At 51.0% G+C, this 24,778-nt stretch overlaps 1 protein-coding gene across 3 annotated transcripts in view; it reads left to right on the top strand.

Moving 5' to 3' along the window:
• Positions 1 to 24,778, top strand: part of CLCN5 (chloride voltage-gated channel 5) — a 93,562-nt gene that overhangs the window by 8,958 nt on the left and 59,826 nt on the right. Inside the window, exons 1-2 of one of the 3 annotated variants that reach the window (XM_074277112.1) lie at positions 12,191 to 12,297; positions 18,527 to 18,591. The gene's annotated coding sequence lies outside the window, so the exon portion shown is untranslated. Of the gene's footprint in view, positions 1 to 12,190; positions 12,298 to 18,526; positions 18,592 to 19,355; positions 19,375 to 24,778 lie in introns of those variants that run through there. The other 2 variants (XM_074277111.1, XM_074277114.1) reach the window with 2 other exon arrangements.

Raw genomic sequence — 24,778 nt, 5'->3', positions numbered from 1 at the left:
TTTTTTTTTAATTAAAGCTTTTTATTTTCATAATATATCCATGAATAATTTTCAACACTCACCCTTCCAAAACCTCGTGTTCTGATTTTTTGTCTCCCTTGCCCCCACCCCTTCTCCTGGACGGCGAGTGATCCAATATATCCGTTAAACATACACATAAGAACTTAAGAGAATTGATCATCTCGGGAAGCTGGATTAAATGGGCGCAATATGTTCTCTTTATAGGAGTCAGATATCTCAAAGGCTAAAAAGTCAGAGTGGCTAGCCCACCCTTGAGTTTATATGGCCACCCAGCAAAGGAGATGTTTCTGGCCGTGGTGTGGAGAGGGTTGAGGAGGGGAAGTCCGGAAACCTCAGAGAGGAGGGAATTTAATTTCTAATAACCAAGTCTCTGGTGTGACTGGAAAAGCATTTAAGTGCGTACTGTATTCCAGGCACTACTGTGCTGAGCGCTTCAGACGTGAAGGGGAAAGCAGAGCCGAGTCCTGCCTCATGTAGCTCACTTCTCTGGAGCGGGGAGACAGGTTAGATAGCAGGCTTCCATCAGGGCAGATGGCAAGGCCCAGGGGGGCTGGGCGGCTCAGTGTCAAGGTGAAGGGCAAGGCCAACCGAGTCTGAATTCCCATCTTCTGTTCCCAGTTCTACTGGAGAGGGATATGACATTGAAACAGGTGAATATCATTTGAGGAGGTAGAGATCACTAAGGCTAGGGGTATTGGGAAAGGCTTTCCACGGGCACTACCCTTTGATCTCAGTCTTGAAGGAAACTGAGGCTTTTGAGAGGCAGAGGGGAGAAGAAAAGCCATTTCAGCCATGGAGGACAGCCTGGGCAAAGGCTCAAGAGATGGATGCTGGAAGACTGAATTTGAGAAAGACATAGGAAACAAGTTCAGTTGGAATGGAGAATGTGTGAAAGGGAATAAGGAGAAGCCAACCGGGAAAGATAGGTCGGAACCCTACCCTTAGAGGCGGTCAGTGCCGGTTTGCATGGGCTTCCCCATTGCACTGCATTGTGGGACAGCCTGTTTAGCCATTAGAAGATGTGATTGAGAGTACCCTGTGCTTGAAAGAAGATACGTCCATCTCCCTTGTATACCTTCTCCAGTGTGTGCTTGCACCCAAGGCAGTTAACCGCCTTGGGACCCAGCTCCTCTTGGCCAAAGTGCGGTATGGCAGGGCCACTCCTTGGGGGAAGGAACGGGGGGAGGGTTGGGGTCATTCCACCCAAGGAGTCAAGCTGAGCCAAAGATTGCTCCTAAGCTTTGCCTAGAGAGACTGCAATGAAAGGAAGAGTCCCCTGTGGAGAAGAGCACTTAACTGGGTGGGGAACTGAGAGGGGACCAGGATACCTGGTGTTATTGGATGGCAGGTACCCCAGATGGGGCAGGCTTGCCAGCGGCTCAGACATCAGTCAGAAGGACTGGGTGGTTGGAGCTCTGGCAAGACTGGCGTAAAGAGGATCCTGGTCAGATGGGCCCCACTATGATGGGGGTTTTCAGCTCCCCTCCCCAAAGCGGTTCTCCCTGTTCTTGAGCTCATTCCGTTAGTTCAGAAGCATATGTGTCTGTATATGTGGGGGGTCTTCCCTCACGGGGGAGTTTTGAAAAGCTGGTTATTTTTGCTCATCTTACGTTCCAGGCTCCTGAGAGCTGACCAATTCCTGGGGTTCCCTTGCCTGAGGAATATGCTCAGTGGTGGTCCCAGCAGAAAGGGGCAAGGCTGCCTCCGCCTTGGAGGCCAGCTGCTCTTTGCGGGATTTGGCACCTCCCGGAGCAGTCCCTTAGCTTCCAGGCCCTTCAAGGGGAGATGTTGTTCCCTGGGGACCAACTGCCTCAGAGTAGAGGCTGAGGCCTCTGTTGTAGACTCGGGCCCCATACCCAGGGGAGGAGGGCTCCTGCCTTGCTTCCGTCCTCTGCTTTTGAAGGCCCGGGCTCCATCTGGCCTGAGGCTCCTTGACTTTGTTTATGCCGTGGACTCTTTGGGCAGTCTGGGTAAACCCGGGGATCCTTTCTCACAATAAGGTACAAATAAGATACAAAGGAAGTCTGTTCTGTTGAAATACTGAGCAAAATCCTCCTGCTCCCCTCCACCCACGCACCCCAACTTTACAGAGTCTAGGTTAAGGTTGAACCCCGGCTTTAGGGAGTCACCTACTCAGGCAATTGGAGGAATGCTGGGAGGCCAGTCTAACCCGTGTCCTCCAGCCCTCCCCTCTCCCCTCTCCAGAGCCCGAAAGCAGCTTTGCTCACTCCTTTGGGTTGATATATTGTCTCTAGGCACGGAGAACCACTTTTAACTGGGGGCTTAGTAACACCAGCCCGAGTGCAGGATCCGAGCGCACATGTGGCAGGCCAGTTTGAACAGGCAGAGGCTTGGGGGGGGGGGGCTTAGTGGGGAACTCTGGGTGATCAGGAGGAGATGCAGGCCTACAGGGCGTCCCAGAAGGAGGGCCAGCCAGGGCCAGCTGGTGTTGCTGTAAAAGGCGGGCTTGGTTACGGGGGAGATGGAGTTCTGCCTCGGCCCCCCAGGTGGCTCAGGCCCCAAATGGTCCCGAGAGCTCCCTGGGCCGCAGCCAAAGCCTGAAGGAGGGGCGGTGTGCTCCCAATTCTGAGCCGTTTGGGGGCCCCGAGAGGGGAAATTGTGTCCCCATGATCACATATTTACCCGCTAAAGCTCTGTTCCCCTGCTTTTCACATAGAAGGGAAATAGCCGCATAGGGTTGCCACTTGCGTCAGCCAGCAAGCATTTATTAAGCACCTACTGTGTGCCAGACACTATGCTGAGCACCGGGGACGCAAAGAAAGGCACAAGACAGTCCTTGGCCCCAAGGAGCTTATAGTCTAATGAGAGAGTGAATGGGGAGGCAGCTAGGTGGCGCAGTGGGTAGAGCACCAGCCCTGAATTCAGGAGGACCCGAGTTCAAATCTGGTCTCAGACACTTAACACTTCCTAGCTGGGTGACCCTGGGCAAGTCACTTAACCCCAGCCTCAGAAAAAAGAAAAAAAAAAAAAAAAAGAGAGAGAGAGAGAGTGAATGGGCAAACAAGTATGTCCAGGAGAACAGGAAGTAATCAGAAGGCAGGCATGAGAGCTTCCTATAAAGCTGAGATGTTAGTTGGGACTTCAGGGAAGCCAGGAGGATGAGGGAGAAGAGTGCAGGCCTGGGGTGGGGGCAGCAGTCAGCAGCTTGAGGGGTATGTTCGGGGCACAGCCTGGAGGCTAGACGGAAGAGTTCACGGTGGGTTGCACATGAGGGCTAGGAAGGTTGGGGGTACTGCTAGAGGCTTTTACATGTGGTCCTGGAGGTGATAGGGAGCCACCGAAGTTGATTGAGTAGAGGAAGGGTGCCAAAGACCTGGGCTTCAGGAAGGGCACTTTGGCAGCTGAGTGGGGAGGGCCTCCAGGCCCCCTGATGTCAGGCTATGGCGCTGGTCTGGGGGCGGGGTGAGGAAGACGCACCAGGGGCGTGTCCGAGGAGAGAAAGATGCTGCAGGTGTGACTGGTTAGCCAGGAGTGCCAGCTTCGGTTTGGGTGATGAGAGATGGGCAGGGGTCCGGGCGCCTCCAAGGTGAGAGACTGAAGGATGGGCAGATGGGGTCAGATGTCACTTGGCTGGTGGGAGCCCTTCATTGTCATCAGCACCATCATCTGTGACAGCTCCCGAACTGCCCATAATGCACCGGCCCCTGAGCTGCTTTACAAATACCAGCTCACGGGGTCATATGGGGAGGTGCTTCCCCGAGCCCATTTTCCAGATGAGGATGCTGAGGTGACTTATCCAGGATCACACAGCTACTTAGTGTCTGAGCCAGGCCCACACTCTACCCACTGTGGTGCCACCTAGCTGCCCATATTTGGCCCACGCCAACAGTTTCAACACAGAGTAATGCAGGGATACTGGAGGGGCCCAGCAAGTGCCCTGAAAGGTCCAGGCGGGACCCCAGGCAAGCCACTTTGCCCTGTTTGGCTCAGTTTCCTCATCTGTAAAACGAGCTGGAGAAGGAGACGACAGCTCCAGTGTCTCTGCCAAGAAAACCCCAGTGGGGTCTTGGAAAGTGGGATGCAACTCAGAGACCAAACAGCAATGATGACAAGCTGATAGGGCCTCTGCGGGCACGGTGGTCTGGAGGGCCAGATCTGCAGCAGGTCAGCCACAGAGCCAGAGAGTGCGTAGGGAGACGTAGGGAGGCCCGGGGGTCAGGGGTACTAGTGTTCCGATCATTGCTCTACCACTGACGTCTTGGGTGGCCACGGCCCCGGTGCCCCCCCTCCCTCTGGCCTTGAGTTCCCTCCTCCATACAGATGGTGGAGAGGGCCGGTTGGACTGAGATTGCTCAGATTCCCTCCTCTGCTCTCCTTTTGAGGGGTCAAGGGAGAAAGAAGTGGCTCTTTGCCTGGTTGGGCGTGGGCCATTTCGTTTGCTCGCTCCCCATCCGGGGCCCTGTTTTACCCTTCTCCTGAGTGCAAACCTCCAGGACGGGGACCGAGCTGTGACTGCTACAAGCTCCCAGCATGGCATCCGCCCTCCACGTCTATTACGTGAACCCCGTACTTCTGAGAAGGACGCCAGTAGCCCTGGAGATGGGGTCTGAGTGACAGCCGTTCCCCCCGGCCCAGCGGGATGCGCTCGAAGCTGCTTTTTCCTTTTTTGGGGGAAAGGCTCTGGGCGAGGGCCCCATGTGAATGTGCTTCACTGATGGGAAGCTTTGCCTGCCCCATCAAATGGCTCACCAGCCAGTGGAACTTTTGGCTCTTCCGACAATTTTTTATTATTCGAATCTTAGCCATCAACAAAGACAAGCAAACAAAAGTTCCAAATGAGGAGCAGAGGCTTGGATTTCAGAAAGGAGACCCGAGCGGCCCGACCCCGACATGGCAGCTCTGGGTCCCGCCCGCTTCTCCCTTTTGGTGGCCCGGCTGGTTCTGCTGGGGCTGAGGCCATGCGCGCCAGGGCCCGGGCTCTGCCCCTCCTTGCCGGGCGTCGCTCCCTAGCGCTCTTTCCATATTTCTTGGCTTCTGCTTTGTTGTCTTTGCACTGCCATAATATTCCATCCCATAATTTATTCAGCCATTCTCCAGCAGTTGCACATGGACGTTTTCAGGTTTTTGCTGCTGGGAACGTTCTTGTACAGAGAGATTCTTTTTCCCTGTTTGTGATTTTTTTTAGGACGAAGTCCTAGCGGTCGGCTTTCTGGGGCACGGTTTATCCGGGGGTTGGTCTGACAACGCCAATTGTGCGGGGTGTCCCTTCTCCCCTTTCTCCCACCTCCTCCTTGGCTTCTCTCCCTCCCTCTGCTTCTCCCCTCTTCTCCCTTTCAGCCTGTCTCCAGTCTCTGGTACAGTGTAGACAACAGAGAATGCTTCCTTTGTACCTGTTTCCCTTTATCCCCCACTAGTATTGAAGCCCATCTTCTTGTGGGTACTGTTCTCACCACTCTAGCGGGTGCTAGGTGGCGGTCTGAAGGCAGCTCATTCTACGTCACTGATTACTAGGAAGCAAACCAGGAGCATGGGAGGTGCTAATAACCTTCCTACGCTGGGCTACCCCAAAGGGGGTGAGGAAATCGCCCCAACTCTCCGATTCCCCCAGACGCATGTGAAGCTCTTCTTCTCACTTCAGGGTCCAAAAAGTCCAGCGTCCAAAGGAGCTGGCCCATCCTTTATGGAGGAGCAGCCACAGGCTTGCTGGGTCACCAGCAGAGTTCCCGAAGAGCCAGTGGATCTAGAAGGAGGACAGTGACTGGCCTGCTGAGGCCACAACTGTGGTATTAGCTCAAGTTTTAGACTTCCTGATATAAGGTGTCCAGAGGAGGGCGACCAGGGTGGGGAGGAGGCCTCGAGGCCATGCTGCTGGGGGTGGAGGGGGGGGGACTGGGACATGTGGAGGCTGACGCAGATGGGCCGTGGTGGGAGGGGGTCATGATGATCACCATAAAATATTTGAAGGGTTGTCACAGGAAAGACAGATGAGAATCATGTTGCTCGGCCCCTGGGCCCCCCGACGGATGGAAGCTGGAGGCCGACTTTGGCTCGATAGGAGGAAAATGTTCCTAACAATTAGAGCTGTCTAGTGATGGAATGGGCTGCTTGGGGAGGGAGAGTTCCGTCCCTGGAAGTCTTCAAGAGCCGAGATGGCTGGCTGGCTGAGCTCTGGCTGGGGCTCCAGGCCTGGCTTGGCGGAGGGCCCCGACTTAGGGGAGGGGTTCTGGAAGCAGGTGTTGGTGACGCTTTCCTGATCACTAGCTTAGTGAGGAGGGGACAGGCTGAAGCTGGCCCACCCTGCCCTATCCACAGGAGCTTGGGGCTCTGTGATGGGGCACACCAAATTGGCTCCGTTTACGCTTGCAAATATGGCACTCTGCGTGTGAGAGAGAGAGATGTGGCCAATTGTGTGAGAGAGACATGTGGCCAATTTTCCCAAAGAAATAGGATGATCCTAAACAGAGGTAGTGATTTCAGGGGAATTTGTAGCCCTGCCTCCAAGTATTTGCCTGGAGAGTTAGGGGTGGGGGAGTGAATCTGGGTCAGTTTGTTAAATGTTGGAAAAACATCCTTTTTCTTGTAACTAATCAGATTTTCTCCCTCCTCCATAGATATTGCTCCCATCTCAGCTGGCCTGTGCTTGCTTTGTATTTGGGGCTCCTGGCGGAAAATTCTCTTTGTGCATTTGAGATGCTGGGGAGGAACGGTAACTAGCCAGGGCGATGGGCCCTGCGGGCCCGAAAGGTGTTTCTAGAAAGTGAGACAGTTGGACCAGAGGGGCTGGATTCTAGCCATCCCCTTGGATTTTCGGATCCTATTTGCTTGGGGATAGTGAGGCAGGGCTGTTTGTTTTGGGGTTCCGTTCTCCCAAGCCGTGTTCTGCAGCCCTTCCCAGAGTGCTCCAGAAGAGGGGAAGCTCTCGATGCTAATCAGAATTCCACATTTTAAAAAAATAAAAAAATAAATAAAAAAAATAAAGAATTCCACATTTTATATTTGAGGGGAAAATAAGTTATCAGATCCTTGAGCATAGCCGTGAAAAGGATATTTTTTCATTTGTTCACCATGTGGTCTCCCTTTTTGCCGGGGGTGCTCCGTGTATCCCCGAATGCTGTCTCCCTTTTTGCTGGGGGTGCTCCGTGTATCCCCAAATGTTGTCTCCCTTTTTGCTAGAACTGTTTAGCTTGTTCCCCTTTGACCTTTTGGTACTGATGTATCCAAGCTATATCATCTAAAGTGACATTCTCAAAACGCTTGCTGTGGGGAGGCTTGGCCGGGCTGGGCTGGACCGGACCAGGCCGGGCCGGCCTCCTGGAAACTTGGTGTACTCAAATGAACTGAGGCTCCAAGGCTGGAAAAACCTGCTGGGAGCCCATTCAGATGTGGACATTTCCAGTCCCTCTTGGCAGCCACATTTTCATTAGGAAAACGAGGCAGGCAATTAATAATGGTGATTCATGGCTTTTACTTGGAAATGGGAAAAAAAAAAAACAGGATTTTGTTTTAATCTTTATTTCATATGTTAAGGAGTAGGTGTTCACCATAGCATTCTCCCTTAGCCTTGGATTCTGGGTAGTAGGCCGGGCTGGGGGGGACAAGGGGAGGGCCCCCTTGCTTTTCCTCTCGGTGGAAGCCGATGGGGCTGCCCCCCACCTGAGGGAAGATGGGCTGGTAGGGAGGGAACTGGGAGCAGGGAAACTGTTAGTTGGGGTCTTGCCTCTCACACCTACTGGCCTAGTCACTTTGTGCTGAATAGCTCAGTTGATGGTGCTGCCCCACCTAGGCAGTGGGAGTTTCCAAATCCCATCTCAATATCTCTGGTGGAGGTGAGGTTCTCTCCAGGGCAAGTACAGTAGAATGACTTGGGAGTCCCGGGGCTTAGCTGAAGCCCCAGGGGTTGTGCCCTCCCCCCCCATTCTCTGCCGGCCTTTGGCTTCTAAAGCTGCCTTTCTGTTGAGGCTTCTGGTCCCTGCTCAGAATCAGGTTGTTAAATAGTTTAAGCTAGAAGTGAATGAAAATGACAATGGCATTTCCCCCATCTGAGTTCACAGAAGTCTGAACTCTGTCCACCGAGCCCTTAGGGAAGGCCCTGCCTTCAGCTGCACTTGGGCCCAGAGCCAGGAGACTCTTGCCATGGCAAAGACGCTCAGATTTTTGGGTTTCTTTGCATGTCTGTGCCCTTGGGGCCTCATGTCTTGGGACCTAGCACTATGGGCCGCGACATAAAGGGAGCTGGGAGCTGTATGGTGCCTCCAGACAAGATGATGAGGTGGCCGCAGCCTTAGTGCTGAGGACCCAGCAGGACTAGGGGTGAACCTCACCTGTGTCCCTGTGCCATCTGCCCTTTCTCTGCCTGCAGCCCTTCCTGCCCCTGGTGCACAGTGCCCACTGCCTGCTTGGGCATAGCCACCCCGGTTCCCTCTTCCCAGCATCCCTCTTTCGGTTGAGGCTACCAGCATCGTCCAGGTCACTCTGGTGGTTATTTCCAAGTCCCCTGGAACTCTCACCCTTGGCTGAGGCTGGGCAGTTGCCATGGCCGAGGTTCTATCAAACTCCTTCCATTCTATTCCCTAGGCCTTAGTCCTAGGGCAGCCTCTCCCAACTTCTTGTTCCCATGAAGGTGATAGCTTCCTAATTGGTGGCCTTCCTTCCTGTCCCTCCCCTCTTTATCTTTCCTGAAGCATAAGCTGAGAGGATAAGTAGGAGAGCTGCTTCCTAGAATGGATCAGATGTACTTGGAGGCTGGAGATATTCAAATACTGCTGTGACTCTGCTTAACTTGGGAACCTTGAATGAGGCAGAAGCCAGTCAGGTAAGGCTGTGAAGGTTCCTTCCAGCTCCGACTTCCTGTCCTAGGAACTTTCCAGGGCACGGCCGACCCGACCACTTTTACTGATCACTAGCCCACCACTGGACCCCTCACGGTCGGGGAATTCCCGTCGGCCCGGAGCCTTACCAGGTTTCCTGCATGCTGAGATCTGTGCCGAATCTTGACTTCCTTTTATTGTCTTCCTTTTGCCACCGGGGCCCTCCCCTCACACTTGTTTCTGCCAGGCTGGACCAGAATTCAAATCCTGCCTCAGACACAATCGTTCTGTGACTCTGGGTAACTCATTAAATCTGTCTTCCCCATCTGTGACGAGGCTCAAATGAGGTCATCTTTAAATGTTTTGTGACCCTCGAAAATACAAGCTGCTTGCACCCCGCCCTTTCTTCCCCCTCTCTGTTTCTCTTTTTTGTCTCTCTCTCACATGCCACCTCCATTATCGTTCTTCTCCTTTTTGCTCTCATTCTCTGGCCTACCTGGCTTGTCAGTTCCCGTGGCTTGGATGAGGTAGGGTCACCAATTCATTCGTCTAGGCCTTCCCATCTGCCCCACCTGGCTGTACTCGAGACCCCCTGGGGCTTGCCATGTGCTCTTAGGACCTAGGGCTGGCCATTTTTTGTCTTCTCCCTCACTTTACTCGGCCAGTCTGCTCTGGAGTTCATCGGTGGGGGCATCTGTGACCCCCGGCTCACTCTCAGCCTATGGGGAAGCCTCCTGATTTCATGGCCAGTTTGGGCCTGTTCAGTCCACATTCCAAGCTAATCCCTCGCCAGCTGCCCCCCTTCTAAGCCCCTTGACAAAGGGAAAGACAAGGAGGGCCAGTGTTCCCAGTACCCTGAGCCCACCCCAGCTTACCCCCAGCTCGGCCTCCAACTTTGCCAGTCGACCCTTTCCTCTCCGAGCCCCTTGTAGATGGCTTCAGTATTTCTCTGGGTCTGGCTACAAGTACACACCACACACAAAGCTTGAAAGCCCTTGTTGTCTGCCTTCGAAGGTTTTCTGAGCCTCGGGTCATGTGCTCCTTGAGGCTCCTGTTTCTTCTGGGCCCTAGCCATTCTTTTGTTGTACTCCTGGCCAGGTGGGTGCCCCCTTTCTACCTTTTGGAAGGCTGTATCCCATTGAGAGCTGAGCTCTCTGAGCAGCAGCGCTTCCTGCCCTGGGTGCTGGAGGCTGGAGATGCTTTGGGTGCCTCCCTTTCTCATTTGCTGATGGGGCTGGAATTCTGGGCTCAGTTTCCCCGCTACAGCCTCATATTTAGCTTGGGCCAGCTCTCCCTTTTTGACGCTCAGGCCGGGGGACTGGATCTTGTTATTCAGTACTTTCCCTGAGCTCTAACAGACTTCTTATCCTAAAGTCTAGAGTCTGTGGCCAAAATGAGTGGGGTTTGGAGCCAAAGGTCTTGGGTTCAGATCCTGAATCTGTTACTGTCCTGATGACTGTGGACTGCTCCCTTAATTTCTCGGGGACTTGGTTTCTCCATCTATAAAATGGCAAGGTTGGATGGAATCAGGAAGCCTTAATCTGGGCTCCAGGAACTTTTTTTTTCCTCTTATTTTGATAACTGGCTTAAGAGGATAGGTTTCCCTTGTGATCCTGTTTTCTACACTGATGTATTTTACTCCTGATCTCTGATTCAAATTGAGCATTTCCTTCCACTGTGATGAGGAGAAGGGATTAGGCTCCCTGATGCAACCAAGGCCTTCCAGGAGGCCTCTGAGCTCTTGACCTTGGCAAGGCTGGATCCCTGCCACCCCTGTTCCCAAGGCCTCAAGGAAGGCCTCAGAGAGCCGAGGAGAGAGTGCTGACCAAGGTATCCCAGGGCCTGTTGGATGTTGGGCAATTGACATCGCCAGGCCTTAGCTTGCTCATCTCTGAACTGCGTGGCTTGGACTGGGCCCCTGGCATCCCTCTCAGCGGTAGATCTGGGATCCTCTGTGCCTAGGTAAAGAGCAGCGGCTTTCCTTATTGCTTCCTCTGCCCCCCAAAGTTGAAATTAGTACCTGATGGTGTCTGAATGTAAGTCAACACATACTGTGTTCACTTTTTTCCTTTTTCTTGTTTATTTTTTTTTTTTTTCCTTCATGGGATTTCCCCTTTGTTCTGACTTTTCTTTTCCAACATGATTCATAAAGAAAGGTATATTTAAAAAAATAATATACATGTAAAACCAGAAAAAATAAAAGCAATAAAAAGGGGGGGAAGAAATGAATGCCCAAGAGAATTTGGGGATTTCTCAGGTGCCCCGCTTCTAGCAGCACAAGCCCCTCACACACATCTGGCTAGTTCGAGTTCCCTCACACTGCTGGGCCCTCCTTCTGGGCCAGCGTTGTGCTCTCCAGAGAAAGCAGTGTCCGGTCCCTTTGTTTGGTTGCTCTGTCCGTAGCATCTTCCCGTAACCGTTATTTAGCGATAACCTAGCTGCTCTCCACCGTGATTGCGCCTGCCAGTTTGAGGGTTTTTGTTCAGGCACCTACTGTCTTGACAGTCCTAGCCCTGTGACCCTTTGATTTGGGCCATTTCTTTTGAACAAAGTGTCTCCTGTTCTCGCCACATGTCCAATCCGCCCAAGTCCCCGAGACACCGCTGCTGTTGGTACGGTGTTGAATCTGGCCTTATGCTTCATTTGCTTATCCTCAGCAGGTCAGGGTGCCATGTGACACCAGCAGGCTTCGTGGTGCCCCTCACCCCTGTTTCTTTCTGCCTGAATGCCAAGGTGGCCCTTTCCTTGGGCTGCTTTCTGACTATAGTATCGTCATTTCACTGATTTTTGCAGATATTCTTCTTTCTTCCTCCAATTTCAGCTTCAGTCCCTCAGTGAGCTCAGTCTTTCATCTCCTACCAGATGCACTCTTTGTGGCCTCTGGGCCTGCCAGGAGTCCCTCTGCCCACCTGTTGGTGATGGGGTAGAGCTTGCCCTTCACTTCTCCTGCTCTCTGCTTCTTGCCCTGCAGAGAGCTCCTGGTGACCCACGTGGCATGGGTCCTACCCTCGGAGAGCTTCTATCCTCTTGGGGAAACGACTCGTGTCCACGTGAGCATTCCCACAGCAGAGTGGGGATGAGGCTGGATGCTCCACTGACCTGCACCCTGGCAAGCTTCACACAAAGCAGCATGTGGCAGAGGGGGAATTGAAATCCGGGACTTCTGCCTCCCAAAGCAACTCGGCTCACTATTTCATGTCATCTGTCACGGGTGTCTGCTCCGCCACACTGGAGCTCTGGGGGAGGAGGGGTTCCGCAAGGGCCTTGTGGAGGGAACGGTGCCGCTTGCTGAGCTGGAAAAGTCTACAAAGGTGGCTTGGCCACCATTGTGAAAGGCTTGAAAATGTTTTTTAATATATGTTAAAGGTTCCTACTGGATGCCACTGGTCTGGAGCCGCCTGAACAGGGGAGTGGTTTGGTCACATGGGTGCCTTAGAGCTGTCACTTTGGTAGCTGGCTGGAGGATGGATTAGAGGCCCCCGAAGAGGAGGCTGTTGGCTTAGTCCAGGTGAGAGGTGACCCCCTGCACCAGGGATGGGGCGCTGGCCATAGGGCTGGGAAGGGATGGAAGAGATCCTGCCCAGGTGAATCAGCCAGACTTGGGAACTGGGTCTCTGGGGGAGCAGGAAATGGGGCAGGCAGGGGGAGGATGAGGAGTTGGGAGCCTGGCAGGGGTGATGGCCCCCTGGCAGTTAGGAAGCAGGGTGGACCTGGGAGGAAAGGTGAGATTGGTTTGGGGCATATTGGTCATGATGTACTTACGGGACATCTCAGTGGAAACACGGCAGTTGGTGATGTGGGCCTTGAACTGGAGGGATTAAAGATGGGATGATTTAGGTAGCCTGGAGGTGGCAGGGGCCACAAGCCAGTGCCCGAGCTCGTGTGGCTAAGGAAACCACTCGAGTGGTCCTGGCAGGGAAATGCAAAGTTCTGCCAAAGGCTTTGAACATAAAGAGGCAGCCGATTTGTTTGGTGGGGAGGAGGGAGTCTGGCCACCCATGGGAAAGAAACTAAGGCAGCATCCTGGGGTGGGAAGAGCTATGACTGGCCAGGGCAAACCTGAGACCCCTCAGGGTTTGTGGCCTGTTTAGTGGACCGCCTACCTGCCTCCTGTGAAGCTGTAGCCCAGCAGTTCGTGGATGTGGGCATCCATGTATCCTAGGCCCAAGCAGCCTGCCCCAAGAGCGAGAGAATGTTCCTCAGGCCTGTCTGTACCCTTGGGGGCATTTAGTGAATCAGGGTGCCAGGAATCCCTGCTGACTCCCACTCGGGGGTATGGTGGTCACTGAGACCAGGAAGCACACGACCCCTTGTGTGCTCCCCCCTTTCTTATCAGATAGCGACTCATTGGGCCATTGCGTCTCATGTGCCCAGGGTGAGCATCTGGGTACAACACTGAGCTTGTAGTTGGTTTTCCTGAACTTGATGGTATTTTGGAAGCCAGAACAGGGTGAGACCCCCTGGGTGAGTGGAGTGATTGCACTGCCCGAACACTGGAACTATTTATTTCACTGCTTTTGCCTCCCATTGGCTGCTAGCTTATCTTGGGTAAAATTCAATGAAGTTGATTAACCGGTTTGGTGGCACAGAGCTGGCAGAATTCTGGGATCTGTTTTCTTGCTAGGCCACGTGGCATGGCTGGCTTGACTTTCCGGAAATTTGCTTTTTTTTCTTTCTTTTGCTCTCACTCTTTTTCTCTTTCTTTCCCTTTCTTTTTCTTCCTTCCTTCCTTCCTTTCCTTTTTTCCTTCTTCTTTCTTTCTTTCTTTCTTTCTTTCTTTCTTTCTTTCTTTCTTTCTTTCTTTCTTTCTTTCTTTCTTTCTTTCTTTCTTTCTTTCTTTCTTTCTTTCTTTCTTTCTTTCTTTCTTTCTTTCTTTCTTTCTTTCTTTCTTCCTTCCTTCCTTCCTTCCTTCCTTCCTTCCTTCCTTCCTTCCTTCCTTCCTTCCTTCCTTCCTTCCTTCTTCCTTCCTTCCTTCTCTTTCTCTCTTTCTCACTCTTTCTTTCACTGCCTTTCTTTTTCCCTTCTTCCTTTCCTTCCTTTCCTTTCCTTTCTCTTCCTTCCTTCCTTCCTTCCTTCCTTCCTTCCTTCCTTCCTTCCTTCCTTCCTTCCTTCCTTCCTTCCTTCCTTCCTTCCTTCCTTCCTTCCTCTTTCTCTCTCTTCTCACTCTTTCTTTTCCCTTCTTCCCTTCCTTCCTTTCCTTTCCTTTCTTTTTCTTCCTTTCCTTTTCTTTCCTCTTTCTCTCTCCCTCTTTCTTTCTCTCTTCTCTTTCCCTCCCTCCTTATCTCCTTCCTTCCTTCCTTTTTATTTTTTGTCTACCGCAGTCCTCAAAGCGGGAGAATACATAACTTCCCGTTAAGTAGATGGTAAATTATTCCTTAAATGAAATGAGAATTCTCTTCAGTAGAGCCTGCCTGGAGCAACTGAGCTGCTTCTCTTCAAATCAAATTAACTTTCTTTTTGAGATGGCTGCGCTGGAGGCTCTATGGGGAGGGGGGTCACTTCTGACAAGAAAACCTCATTAGTTTCAAATCGGCGCTAAGGGAGGGCTCTCTACTCTGGAGGGGTCTTCAGGATAATCAGGCTTCTCTCTTAGTGTGCAGCTTTGCTTAAGCTCCACTTTGGGAACAAGGACTGGCTTTTGTTTCTTTTTGTATCCACAATACTCAGTATACTGTAGGAGCTTACAAAATACTTAATAACTGACTGTCTAGGAAAAAAGCTTCCAAATGAGGGGAGCTGGAGCCAAACGACAGGGATTCTGGGAGTCTGGGATGAGGAAGGAGGAAAGAAGGGACTACCTGGCGGGAGGTCCAGGGTAGGGACTAGCTGGAGGCCAGTGTGCTTTTATCGTATGCCCGCGCTAAGGCTGGAATAGAGAATATATAAAGGGAAGTTCTGGGTCTAGGGCTGTGATCGAGTTGAGCTTCCTATGGGACGTCCAGGAGATGATGTTCAGCTTCCACTTGGCGATGGAAGATTGGAGTTGAGGCGAGACATTTGAGCTGTACATCGAGATTTGAACAGAGATGTCACTTGAACCTGCGAGAGCTGACTAGTTCTCTAAAAGAGAGGAGAGCCCAGGCTGGAGCATTGGGAAACACCCATGCTGAGGCAGGTCCTGGATGATTATCAGTTCAGTCATCATCCATCAACAAATTTGACCATGGGCAATTCAGTTGTAAAATGAGGATTGAACTTCTGACCTCTAAGGCCCTATCCAGCTCTACAGCTATAATCCTATGATTTTATGAAGAAGCCTTTGTTAAGCACCTGCCGGAGTAGGTGCTAGGGCCCCAAAAGCAAAGATCAGGAAAGGCCTCATGAGATTCTATGAGGTGGAGGTGAGGAGGGAGAACCTGTCAGTGCAAAGGCGGGGAAGTGGGAAATAGAGTTTAGGGGGATGCTAAAAGTACCAGCTTCTTCCCTGCCGCTCCATCCCTCTTAGGTCCCTTAGCATCGGAAGTTCAGCCCGAATGTGATTGTTTGACTTCCAGAGGGGTCAGCTCTCAATCCCATGAGCCTTGGTGACTGAGTGTACTTGGCTCCCTACAGGCGTCCATTTAGCTGTGATGAGCTTGGGGTGGGGAGGGGCGGGGAGCTTGTCCCAAGACCAGCAGCTGTGTTGGCATTGTCAAGCTCCGGTTGGTTCAAAACTAGAAGGAGCCTGTGACCAGGGAGGGGGTGGAACATCATGAACGCACCTCACAGGGAGGACCACTTCATTTTTGCCCTCGTCTCTCTAGCAATTATGGGCTCTTAAACGCTTGTTGAGTGTTTAGAGCTGAAAGGACCTTTAGGGTCATCAAGTCTGATCCTTCAATTTACTGAACATGGAACTGAGGCCCAGAATGGGCCCAAGATTTCAGAGATTGCAAATTCGCCGACGTGGGATTTAAACCGGGGGCTTCTACCCCAGGTCTAGTGCTTCTCGCTCTCATGGAAACGGAGGTATTTCCAGCATAGTGTGTACCTCCACACTAAGCTCCCTCTTAATGAGCAGGGAGAGAACTGGGGAAACTGTTGTGAATTCTTGTTTGGGATCCAGAAATGTGAGCCAAGGATTTAGAGATGGCCTCCTCTGAAAACTCCCATCTGCACACATCTGGACACATTCATAGATCATGAGGACTTTTCTCCAGAAGTTGCTCTCTTGGCCCTCGGAGCAGGCCGTAGAATTTAGCCCTTGCCGGGGAAGGTTCCCCCCAGTGTATAGACAGATGTTCTTAAGCTGCTTATGAGGCGCTCCAGAGTGGACACAATGGATTTTTCTTGTTCTTAAAAAGAGTCAGCCATTTTCATCCATTCTCTTTGTGAGCTTGACAGTTGGGGAAGGAAGGCCACGGGAATTTCTGCAGTGTACTTCCCGTCCCAGTAGAGCTTCAAGGCCTCTTGTGGGCTAGCCTGGGAACCTCTCCACAACAATATGGTGTTGGAGAGGAAATGGCTCATCACCATCGAACAAGCAATTGACTCACATGTGAACTGCAATGAGACTAATTGGTGAATTGGGAATTTCCTGTACTTTTAAATTCTCCCTTTCCAAATTCATTTTCATCATGAGAGCTCAGTAAGAAATTATCTGGGACACGTGTTTGCGACCTTTCCCTCAAAATGAACCAACATTACATGGGGTAAACGGTGAATCATTAAGAGGCATGAGGTGATGGGAGTGGCGGTCACCGCAGAATCTGCAGAAATATCAGGGAGAAAAAGGGGAGACACTGAGGGGGTGAAAGCAGCTCCCTCCTTGCTTAGAAAAATGGGGACTGGACAAAAGGAAGGATTTTGGAAGTATTGTGCTTTCCCTGAGAAGTGCTATGGATGTATAGTAGCCTCCCCCGCTGAGAGGCCCAGAAACTGCCCTGCATCAGAAACAGCCTCCTTAGCTGCCCCCCATTCTTGCTGTGCTCCCTCTCCTCCTCCTCTCCCAATCATAGCTTGGGCCCTGTGGGTCCTTCCTGGGCTCAGCAGGCCCAGCTGCCAGGGCCTCCCATCAGTGCTGAATGCATCTTCGGGATGTGTGCCCACCCCATAGGGCCCGGGGCTGCTGCCACCCCTCTCTGTATCTGCTGAAGCTTAGAATACTTGGACACTTCATTGTGCCAAGCAGAGGGACTTGATAGTTTAGTGCAGTGTCTTATGGGAAGCATTTTTCTGAGGAGGCCAGCCAGCAGGGGGGAGCCTTTCTTGTTTGAGAGATCAGGGAGCCCCTTAAGGAGTCACCTCTTGATATAGGTGCCAGCCCCCCCATACTTCTTGTCTTTTAAGGACCCTTTTTGTCTTCCTTTATACCCTAGAATAGATGGGCTCCTCTAGGAGGGAGATGAGGGCATGGGTACTTTGTAAAAGTGTGTGTGTGTGTGTGTGTGTGTGTGTGTGTGTGTGTGTGTGTGTGTGTTTGCTGCTTGCAAGTTGTCAGACCCTAAGTCTAGCATACTCAACTCTCCTTGTCCTCCATATTGCCTGGAAAGAAGTCCCTTCGGCCTCTCGTTCATGGTTCTGGCCTCCTGCCTCCGTTTGGGCCATCCTTCAAGGCCCCGTTCAGTTACTCATCTCCAGCAGACTTGACCCCTTTCCTTGAGCTCCATCTTGCCTCAGTCGCTGCACCCTATAGCTGCCATTGGCGGCAGCTCTTTGGCTGGGAAGGGTGTTCATCCAGCTCCCCTCCCCCACTGTGGGTGCTGAAGCTCTCTCCTTCCCCACCCTCCTCCCTTCTCCCCTCTGGCTCTTGTCCTTTGTTCCTTTTGGGTGGATTAGGAGCCCTCCGGATGTTATTACTGACCTGCTAAGAGTGAGGGCCCCGCCCCTAGAATAAAGGCTTTTCTGGTGGGGGGGGGGGCCGGGAGGGCGGGCTTCCCAGGTCCTCAGGACAGGTAATGTGATGCTAACTAACTTTTAAGTGGGAATCCTGAGAAATGAATGAAAAAACCTTAATTTGAACTACAATAAGACTTCCAGAAAAGAGTATTTTTATTCTCATCAAGCAGAAAAAACCCTTGACTTCCATTTGGCCCCAAAAGATAGTTGGGGGGAGGGCAGATTTCAGCTGAGAATTTAGGACAAATTTCCCAAAAATTAGGACTGGCCCAAAGCGTCCTGGGGCGGGAGACCGAACCAAACTGCATTCAAGTGCTGGGGCTTGCTGCCCTGGGGGAGGCTGGGAGATCTAGGAGATCTGGGAGATCTGCTTATCTGCTGATCCCTGGGGGAGGCGAGACCTCCCGGGAGGTCTGGGGCTCTTGGGAGGTGGTTGAGAAAGATAGGAGGAGAGGATGAGGAGGGAGGGGGATACCTGCAGGGTAGAGAGCTGATCCTTGGGATTGCCAGACCCGGCCAGAGGAGCCTTAGATTTCCTTGAGGTTCGTTCCCTTTACCCAGCCCTAAAGGAATGGGGATTGGGACCCGGGACCTCTGGTGGAAGGGGCCCCCCAGGGGTGGAGAGAGCCCAAGCTAATCCAGTTCTGTTGTGAAGTCCTGGGGGGAGGGGCAGGGGAACCAGGACCCTCCTGGGAATGGAAATGGCTCCTCTTCCCAAACAATTGGGTCTAATGACCTCCTGGAGCCATTTGTGTTCCTTTCTTCCCCTTTTTGCCTGGGACTCTGTTCTCCCAGTCCTCTTTTTGAAAGGTTGGGAAGACCCCCGGCTTCTCTGGGGCCTTTTGACCTGCCGGAGAAGCTCTAGGGGTCCAGCTAATGGGCTACCCCACCTCCTAACTGAGCCTGTGCTTTCTTTCCAGGAGTTCTGCATCCTCATGCTACCCCTTGATCATTCAGAGACACATCTGGACTGGTGACTCCCAAGGTAAGCCGAGGGACAGAGAGGCCAGTGAGCTGCACTAGGTTGACTGAGGGCAGCTACTAGCTGTGAAGCTTGGGGGGGGGGCAGATCCACGGAGATCATGCAGAATGGTGCTGACCCAGACACTCCCTGAGCTTTGGGGTGTAGGATGGGGGCAAGGACTAGCCTTGTGATTTCCTAGGCCTTGGAAACTCCCAGGAGAGAAGTCCCTTCACCAAAGCCCTTTGCGGCCCTCTTTGGCTGGAGCCCTTCCCAGGTTAGTCATACCCAATCAGGTCCTTTACTCTTTGCAGTTTGAGTGCAACTTGTCATCTGCCCTCACACACAGAGGCTGAAGACAGGGCAAGTCGGCAAGCATTTATTAGGTACTTACTGTATACTGTGTATACCTGAAGGAAGGCAAAAGATGGTTTCTGCCCAGTCTACATGGGGCCAACAGCTCTGTAGGTACAGATGAAGGACCCCCCCACCCCCACCCCCCAGGGAAAATCTGCCAGGAATCTTAGGCTTCCTGGGGAAGACCTGGGGAAAGGCTCTGGGAGGTCATGGGGGCGGAGAGCATTCCAGGCCTAGGTCAGAGCCATGGAAAAATTTCTGAGTCACTAGATGGAGTATTTTGTGAGCAGGATAGTCTGGAGCTCAGTGGCCCTGGGTCTTTCAGTACAGTGGAGGGGCTGAAGGTGTAAGAAGACTGGAAAGATAGGAAAGGATCCGGCTGGGAAATTTGCATTTGGTCCTGGAGGTACTAGGGAGCCCCTGGAAGTTCTCCAGTAAGGGAGTGACATGGTGAGCCTGATGTTTCCAGGTCAATTTGATAGCTGGGTGGGAAGAAGCTGGAGGTAGGCTCCACCCCACCCCCAGCAGCTCTTGAGATAGACTGGGTGTGGCCAGGGCGGTCTACACCAACACTGTCAGAGGAGAGAACTAAGGGGCTTTGGTGATGATGGCTGGGCTGGTCCCTGGTCTGGAGAACCTTCATTTTTATGTACTTTAGAACCCGGCCCTTGATTTGAGGCATCCTTGTGTCCTGGGAGGCAAGGGAGACAGATGTTGATTGGGTGGGTACCCTGTACTGTGCTGGCAAGAGTGGCCTCCTGGCCTGGCCCTACCTCCTCATACTCGCTGACACCCTTGGGGACCGTTCTAGGAGGAAGGGTTCCAGGTGGCCACTGTGGCTTTGGGGGTGGAATCGCACCTTTGGCCTTTTCTTCCTTTATCCCTGTCAAGAATGACTTCCTCTGGGCCTGAGGTTCCAAGACGATGGCTGGCCTGAAGCAGAACGGCCATTTTCATCCCGGGGGCCTGGGGCTTTGGTGGAAAAGCTAGAGGTTCCAATAATTGTTAAGATAGATTTTCCTTCCTTGGTAATCTCCCATATCTTATTTTGTACATTTGAGAAGCTGATTCTAAGCAGAAAGCCTGCCGGAAGGGGCCGTGGCGCCTCCATGGTGAAGGTTCCTGCCTCTCTGGTGGGAGTCTGTGGCTGACCAGATAGATTGCTCGAGTGGAGAAGCCCTGCTGGAGAAGGCATTCGAGTCTCTTGCTCTGTTCTGAGGCTGTGCTTGCTTGTTTAAGGCTTTCCTCACCCATCAGCCTGGGGGCGAGGCCATCTTGCTTTTGTGTCCCCCCCCCCACCTGGAGCTGCCAGGAGTTAGGTGATTTCTTGGACCACAGCAGAGGTAGACACACTTGTTCCCTTTTAGCTTCTAGGGACTAGATGATTAAGATGAATTGGAGAGAGAATGTGCATTGTGGTCAGTTTAAAAGGCAAGGAGTAGGGCCTGAGCTCCCAGTGGAAGTACACTGGTTATTCCAGACACTTTCTGGCCTTTCCACTGAGAACAGGCCAGGGGACAGTTTCCTCCCTGGGAGGCCTTCTCTTTTACTGCTCCTGCCTTCTTCATGGTTTCTGGTTTGGCCCCCGCCACCTTGGGGTGGTGAAGCAGCAGGAGCCTCAGTTTGAACCCCATCCCCTTCCCTGCCTAAATTTTCACGTCCTGTGTCAGCTGATCGGTTAGTCGGTGTTCCAGCTGACTGCGGCGACTGGCCTGACCCACCTGCAGAGAATTGTGTTGTTTTCCCCTTCCCGGGCTATGCTGTTTTAGGAGAGATGTTAGCGTCAAGCCCCGTTATTTCTTTTATTTTTTATTTTTAAATTTCTTTTATTTTATATTTTTTAATTAAAGCTTTTTATTTACAGAGCATATGCATGGGTAATTTTTCCAACATTGACCCTTGCATAACCTTTGGTTGCAAATTTTCCCCTTCTTCCCCCCCATCCCTTCCCCGATCTAAGCCCCATTATTTCAAGAGCCATCCTGTAGTCCCAGCGTGAAGAAGAAGCGTAATCTTTTCTGTTATTAGTGGTCACAGTAAGAGCTGGGAGCCTTTGAGGAAACAGGGGAAAATGTGTGGGGAAATTTGACCTTATTGTGTTGGGCAACATGAAACAAGGGTTGATGAAAACTTTCTCAGGATTTGAATTTGACTTGACCAAAAGCGGTCTGGGCAATTTACTTAACCTCTGAACTTCTCAGAGTTCCAGGTGAGCTATCAAAGTCTGGGAATTTTAGAAAAGGTCCCCACTTCCTTGATAAAGTTTCTACATTGGAGGACCTTTTGCCTGTGAGATCAGAGGTATTGACCTCCACATCCCAGGAGTCATCATTAGGCCATCAGATTGTTGTTGTTCCCAAAACCTTTGTGATAGAATGAATTCTTTGGCACTGACAGTATTCCAGCTGACCACACACCAGCAGCACTACCTAAACCGTGGGAAGCTGTGTAAAGTGCCCTCCGAGATTCTGTGGCTCCCTATCCCTGTTGGCATCACACTGTCCACCTGTAACTTATAAAAGGCATGTGGTCCCAAGTAAGGGTATTTCAAGCAAAGATTCCCCCGCCCCCCAATTGTGCAATTTCCCTTTTTGTCCGAGCCTGAGCCTTTTTGATTTTGTTGGGCAAAAGCTTTTTAAAAAATGTTGTTATCAAAATAGCTTCTTTTATCTTTGTGATCATCTCTGCCCTTCTAATTCAGAATTTTCTACCTAGCCATAGTTGTGAAAGGTAGCTCCTTTCAATGTTTTCCAGTTTTAAAACTTGCATTCTGGTCATTTGGTGCTTATTATGGCATATAATATAAAATGCTGGTCTAAGTCCGTTTTCTGCTGAGCAGCTTTGAGATAATTCTCATTTAGAAGGGAGCCCTTCTCCCAGAGTTTGTGTTTTTGAATTTAGCAAACACTGTCACACTACCTAAAAGACATTTCTGACTTCTAAGCAGTACCGGAAAATGTTGATGATTCTTGCCTGATAGGATAATCTCACCTCTGGTATAGCTATGGTGTCTTCATTCCTGCTTCTCCTCTCCCCCATCATTTCCCCTGTAATTTCTAGGGTTATAGATTTAGATTTCCAAGAAATTTTAGAGGTTCCCTGGCCCAGCCTCTCTTCATTTTACAGATAGACAAACTGAGGCCAGAGTGAGTGAAGTCATCAGTGACAGAGTCAGGACTCAAACCAAGGCCTCTTGATTCCAAAGCCACTTTTCTTTCTATGGCCACATGTGTTTCTAGATCTTTTATTTCTTAGGTGAATTTGGCCCATTGTTTGTGGTGGCACAGGCTTTGCCTTGGTGATCTAATATTGGTAGCTATAGTGTGTTAAGGAAGCTACTTGTTCCTCACCCTCTTTTTATGAAGCGCTAGGGTGTAGGTAGTGAGCTTAAGGTAGGATATATGTTTTGCGAAACCAAACTTGTCCTCTTGCTTTAATAATTTAAAAGCATACCCAGCACCTCCCTGTAGGGGGTACAGTTGGAGGTGGATGGGAAGGATTTTGAAGTTCCAGACTCAGATTTAGTGGAAAGGACTGGATTTAGGGTCCAGAGAGCTGGCCTGATGCCCTGGGTTTGCTTCCTACTTTCTGTCTAATACTGCCCAAGGTAACTGTTTTCTTGTGTATATAGTGGGTATAGTTGCATGACTGTTTCTCACAGGGCTAGAACAGTCAAATAAGTCACTGTGCCAAATGCCATGGCATTGTAGGCCCCTAGTCTGCTCTCATCTTCTGACAGCAGCCCATGGGGATGCTGCTGGGGCCTGAGCTTAATTGGGGTCCTACTCTGCTCTGGGCTCTTATCATCAGAGGGCCTCTGGAGAGAAGCTGGCCCACAGGTGCTCTGGGTGGGGTTTTTGGCCATGGTCATTCTGGAAGACTGTTTAGCCTGGCCAGAGAAAAGTAGAGATCAGCATCAGTGTGGGGATGGCCAACACTGATAAAAACCCTGGCTCTTTGTTGGGAATCACTGACTGGAACTACCTTTTATGGGGTGACCCAGTCCACGTGGTGTCCACTTTGGCAATCAGACATTTGCCATAGGTTCCCAGGATCCCATTCTAGAGCCAGAAGGGACTCTGGAGGCTGTCGAGCCCAACCCCCTCGTTGGACAGGTGAGGAAACTGAGCGGGTGGCTTTTCTTTCGAGTCATGAGCCCGCCACCCGGCTCCCAGCAGTCCCATTTACTCATCCAAACCTGCAAGGCCAGTCCCCGTGCTAATCACACCTTCATGTCAGGGCATAGGGGCCCTCTTCTCCTAAGTAACCTAGTTTTCCTTGAGGCCTGAAGGATGGTGTGTCACTTGCTGGGGAATTTCCTTGACTTTCTTACACAACCTCTGTAGTAGTTCCTGGACGATCTGGCCTTTATGGGCGTGTAGACTGCGAAGTGTAAATAATAATAATCCATTTGCAAAAGAGGTGTTTGGGCGGATGAATTAAGTCTTTGACTCTTCTTGTTTGCTTGAGGGCTCTGCCTCCATCTGCCTGGCAGCAGGAGTTCTGAAAACTCTGGAAATCTATAGGGTCTTTCAATTCATTTAAAAAAAAACCCCAAACCCCAGGTGTTTTAGAGCTACATTTAGCCATGGTTAGCAGTCAATTTATGAATCATCTTGATACAACTTGCTAATTGTGGTGCCGGAGAAGCTGCAGAGGGACTATTCCCCCTCCTCCCCCCCCACAAAGTTTTTTTCTGCCTCCCAACTTCAACTTGGAAAAATTACAGACATTTTCCCATCTCCTCACTTTTTCTCCTGTTCCTGTTTTCTTTAAACTTTCAGAAGATGGATTCAGACTTCAAATTGTTCTATGTGGTCCTGCCCAAGGATTAGGCACAAGTCTCATAAAGTGAGGTTGGGAAACATGCCCATTTTCTTCTTAAAGGCACTGTGTGGTTTGCAAAGTTGGCATTTTTGAATCAGTGCCCGAAGTAAGATTCCCAACTGAATCTGCTCTCCAGGTGCACAGCGTTAGGATCCATCCACCACCTCAGGGAAATGCCTCCTTTGTCCGTCCTGGACACTCATAAGGTGGCAGTGGTGCCCATTGACCCAATCCAAAAGGGCCTTGGTGCTTGAGCCAGTTAAGTGCTGTCTCTGTTGATGATGCAGATATGGCAAGCGAATCTACTATTTACAGTCATAGATTTAGCGCTCGAAAGGGACTGCCTGAAAGAGGGAACGGTCTCATTTTATAGGGTAAGAAACTGAGGCCCACAGAGGTCCTCCTCAGCTCAGTTCCTTTATTTGGAGAAGACAAGCTGGCAGATGGCTCTTCAGCTGCTTGCTTGCTAGTTTGTAAAAGTGCTTCATCTCTGTTGGCCTTCCCAATGGTCCTGTGAGGAAGTGACTACAGCACATTTGATTATTGTTCCCATTTTGCAGAGAAAAAAAACTGAGGTAGAGAAGGAATTTCAGTGACTTGTTTAAGATCACAAAGCTGCTAAGTGTCAGTGGAGGCATTTGAATTCAGTGTGCTTTTCAATAAATCATAGACTCAGACCTGAAGTCAGGAGGACTGAGTGGAAATCTGGTCTCAGATACTTAACACTTCCTAGCTATGTGACCCTGGGTAAGTCACTTAACCCCAATTGCCTCAGGAAAAACAAATATATAAATAAATAAAAGAAATCACAGACTTTGAGCAGAAATCCAAGTCCTTGAAATCATTCCAGAGAATCCCAGGATGTCACAGCTAGAAGGGAAGTCATCATCTAACCAATTTTATATTCACTTTCTGAATGAAGAAAACTCCAAAGTGACACGAATTGCCCGAGATCAGATGGTAACAAAGGGTCCTAGTAGATTCAGGAAATTATATCCTCTGACTCCTCTTCAAGCTGTACCACTTA

The sequence above is a fragment of the Sminthopsis crassicaudata genome, chromosome X (assembly GCF_048593235.1).
Source record: "Sminthopsis crassicaudata isolate SCR6 chromosome X, ASM4859323v1, whole genome shotgun sequence".
Taxonomy (NCBI): Eukaryota; Metazoa; Chordata; class Mammalia; order Dasyuromorphia; family Dasyuridae; genus Sminthopsis; species Sminthopsis crassicaudata.
The sequence above is the reverse complement of the archived record's forward strand: the minus strand, read 5'-3'. Positions and strand labels throughout refer to the sequence as shown.